This window comes from Heptranchias perlo, unplaced genomic scaffold (genome assembly GCF_035084215.1).
Source record: "Heptranchias perlo isolate sHepPer1 unplaced genomic scaffold, sHepPer1.hap1 HAP1_SCAFFOLD_63, whole genome shotgun sequence".
Classification (NCBI taxonomy): Eukaryota; Metazoa; Chordata; class Chondrichthyes; order Hexanchiformes; family Hexanchidae; genus Heptranchias; species Heptranchias perlo.
This window is the reverse complement of record NW_027139655.1, coordinates 4,423,303-4,427,331: the sequence shown is the minus strand read 5'-3', so window position 1 is coordinate 4,427,331 and position 4,029 is coordinate 4,423,303. Positions and strand designations below refer to the sequence as shown.

The 4,029-nt window shown below is 45.0% G+C and overlaps 1 non-coding gene across 1 annotated transcript; it reads left to right on the top strand.

Moving 5' to 3' along the window:
• The first annotated feature begins 3,585 nt into the window (after positions 1–3,585).
• On the top strand, positions 3,586–3,657 carry trnag-ucc (transfer RNA glycine (anticodon UCC)). The gene has a single exon. It is a non-coding gene; the product is annotated as a tRNA-Gly (tRNA).
• Positions 3,658–4,029: the final 372 nt, after the last annotated feature.

Genomic DNA, 4,029 nt, shown 5'->3' with positions numbered 1-4,029 from the left:
TCCCTGAGTGTGGGATTAATAGTGTTTCTCACCCGTGTACAATATCAGTGAGAGATGAGATTGCATCTTCTGTCTCTCCAACGCGATCTTTCTGGATAAAACGGCACTTTACCGGTCAGTCTGGAACTAATACTGTTAACGTCTGTCTGTCATTGTGTCTCACCGCTCTCTCTGTCTCTCTCACCGTGTCTGCCTCCCTCTCTCTCTCTGGTGCTGTATATGAAGGTGGATACTGCTATTGAGCGTGATTTGGACACAGATAGGGAGTGTAAGACTGATACTGTCTCTCTCTCTCTCTCTCTATTGCTGGACATGAAAGTGGGATACTGTCTGATATAAAATAGAGAGAATGAGATGTCCGGGCCGGGCCTCACTGTAACTGGGGATGTGTTCGGCTCCAGTCCCAGTTCATGGTCATAATCTTTTCACAGATTCAGGGCGAGAGTCTCTGTGAGACGGTAACACTGGCGGAGAAACTCCGCGTCATAACTCAAACCCCAACACATGAGATTCTCCAAATAAGCTGGAATAAGGTGTTTGTAAAACGCTGAACCCGTCTGGGAGGTGATGTGTGGGGAGATTGAACAGGGAAACAGAGTTGACTTGTTATTGAACGGACTGTATTTAGGCAGGAATATTAACGATTTCTCGTTGTAACGGGGCTTATTTGAAAGCTTCGGGTTTTGGGAATCCTTGAATATGGAGCCCGGGTCTGTCAGGGTTTGTGCGGAGCGCTGAGATTCGGTTCTATTATCGATAAACGGTTTGAAACTGTCGGATGGAGAGAACTGGAGGTGGAGCTGGAAGATCAGAGGCCGCTCTCCGCTCTGTCACTCTGACTGTCTCCTCCCCTCCCGATTTCTCTGTTTAATCCCCCATATGGAACCAAAGCGGGTCGGTGGACTCTAAACACGGTTTACTCGTTAACAGGACGAAAGGCGAGTAATGTTCCTGATCTCCTGGGCACCAGGCAATTCACTGTTATTTGTTTCTGTACAGAGTTACATCTCAGTGATTCCCCAGTGAGTTTGATGTGTTATGTAAATAATCCAACAAAATAGAACAGAAACGGAGCGAAGCGCTGAATTCCACAGATGTAGAAAGGTTAGTTGAGCAGTTCTGGTCATTCTTTATGAGCCCAGCATGGCAAGTAGTTTAAATAAATACAAGAAATCTGGTGATGTGTGGGCTGGGGTCCATAAGTCATCGTTTAAAGTACCGGACTGTTGTCACTGCCCCGACTCCAGTCCCATCAATACCTCATCTCGTCCACAACGAGACAAAAGCAGCTCAAAGCCACACTGGTAGCATGATATCAGCGTCTCCCTTCAGACAGTAACCAGCCCTTTCACAGATACAGAGGGTGGCTCTGAAAAGAGCCTTTACATCGAGTTACATTGAAACGACAGCACAAGAACAGGCGATTCGGCCCAACTAGTCTCTGCCGGCGTTTATGCTGCTCAGGAGCCTCCACCTTCCTTACTTCATCTAACCCTATCGGCATATCCTTCTATCCCTTTCTCCCTCATGTGCTGATCTATCTTCCCCTTAAATGCTCCTATGTTAATTGCCTCAGCTACTCCTCGGAGTTGCAAGTTCCACATTCTAACCACTCTCTGGGTAAAGCAATTTCTCCTGAATTCCCAATTTGATTTATTAGCGACTATTTTATATTTATTACCTGAAGTTTTGGACTCCCCACAAGTGGAAACATTTTCTCTACATCGATCCTGACAAACCCTATCATTATCTTAAAAACCTCGATCAGATCAACCCTCAGCCTTCTCTTTTCTCCTGAAACGAGACCCAGTCTGTTCAGTCTTTCCTGATAAGAATATCCTCTCATTTCTGGTATCATCCTTGTGAATCTTGTTTGCACCTTCTCCAATGCCCCAATGTCTATAATATGGAGACGAGACCTGTTCGCAGTATTACAAGTCTGGTCTAATCAAGGTTCTATACAAGTTTAACATAACTTCTTTGCTTTTCAACTCTATCCCTCCAGAAATGAATCCTAGTGTTTGATTTGTCTTTTTATGACCTGATTAACCTGGGTCGCTACTTTCAGTGATTTGTGTATCTGTACCACTAGATCCCGAGCTCCTCTATCCCGTTTAGACTCTTATTATCCAAGCAGTGTGTGACCTCCTGATTCTTCATTCTGCATGTTTATTAAAGCCCTCTTGCATTTTGATGCATTCTTCCTTTGTATTAACTAAATCCCCCAATTTGGTGTCGTCCACAAATTTTGGAATTGTACTTCCGATTCCCTAATCCAAATCGTTAATGTAAATTGTTAAGAACAGTGGTCCCAGCAACTGGAACTCCACTTCCCACCTTTTGCCAGTCTGAGTAGCGACCCTTAACCTCTATTCTCGGCTTTCAGTTTTGCAGTCAACTTACTATCCCTTCTGCCACCTGACCCTGACTCCACGTGCTCTGAACTTAGCCATGAGTCTACAATGTGGTACATTATAGAAGGCCTTGGAAAATCCAAATATATCACATCTACTGCATTAAACTTGTCTACACTGTCTGTTCCTTCTTCAAAGATTTCAATAAGTTTGGTCCTGTCCTTTGGGTTATCAGATTAAGCCTTGGCCGGTTTACTTGCTCTTGGAGCTCACAATGCTGGTTTTCTTCGGCAGCAGCACGGCCTGGATATCAGTCAACACCCTGAGTGATGGTCACCCGTCCCAGCAGCTTGTTGAGCTCCTCGTCGTTGCGGATGGCCAGCTGCAGGTGTCTGGGGATGATGCGGGTCTTCTTGTTTGTCCCGGGCCGCGTTGCCGGGCAGCTCGAGGATTTCAGCCGTCAGATACTCGATGCACAGCAGCCAGATAGACCGGGGCTCCGGCACCCACACGTTCAGCATAGTTCCCCTTTCGCAGGAGCCTGTGAACACGGGTAACAGGGAACTGCAGTCAGGCCCGGGATGAGCGAGACTTGGCCTTGGACCGAGCTTTGCCGCCGGTTTTTCCTCTTCCAGACATTTCCACAATCTCACAAACACTTTCACAAAGAATGAAGAAATCCTCCCGCACTCGCCCTTCTTATACCTTCTGGAGGAGTACAGTGGGGGCACTTGTGATGGGTCTCTCTCAGAGTGTTTACACTGGCCGCTCGCCCTCACTGATATTCTATCTTTGAACTGCTGTAATATTGACCTTCAGTAATATTGCTGCTCCTCCTCCTTTCCCGATTTCCCTGTCCTTTCTAAAGATCTTATAGACTTGAATATTAAGCTTCCATTCCTGCCCAGTTGGTCGTCAGGTCTCTGAATTAATGGAATTATTTAACTTTACTCAATGGCTGATGTGAGCTGTGGTAAAATGTATTTCCAGCTGGTCAAGTATTGCAGGTATCGACTGTCTCTTCAGTCCGATATCAGGTGAAGAATTACTGGCTGGTGTGGAATTTCCATTGATTTGGGGTTGGCGCAATCTACTGGGCGGAAACAGGAACTGCAACAGAGCGAGAAAGGATCCGTCAGAAACCAGTTCAAATGAAGAACAAAATCCAACAGCCTGCAGTGTCTGGTCAGGATCTGATGTTTGGGAACTATTTAATTGTTGGTTATTTTCAGCGATGGTGGTATAGTGGTGAGCATAGCTGCCTTCCCAGCAGTTGACCCGGGTTCGATTCCCGGCCATCGCAATTGAGTGTTCTTATTAGTTTATTTCCATCAGAAACTGTGAAGTTTATAATCGAATTTGATGCAGTTCAGTTTGATATTGTTTCCAAAACATCATCGGGTGCAATTATAGTAAAATATTTTCAACCTTCATTTCTTTTCCCGAAAGAAGCAAAAGAGGAATAACATGCTGGAAATACTGATTTACTAAGGGTCGAATGAGAGTGAGGAAGGGAAATGATATGTTAGCCTTTATTGTAAGGGTGTTGGAATATGAGAGTAAGAAGGTCTTGCTGCAATTGTAGTATGAGGAAATATTGTGTAAAATTGGCCAATATTCGGTGGACTTTAGAAGAATGAGAGGTGATCGCATTGAAATGTATAAAATTCTTCGA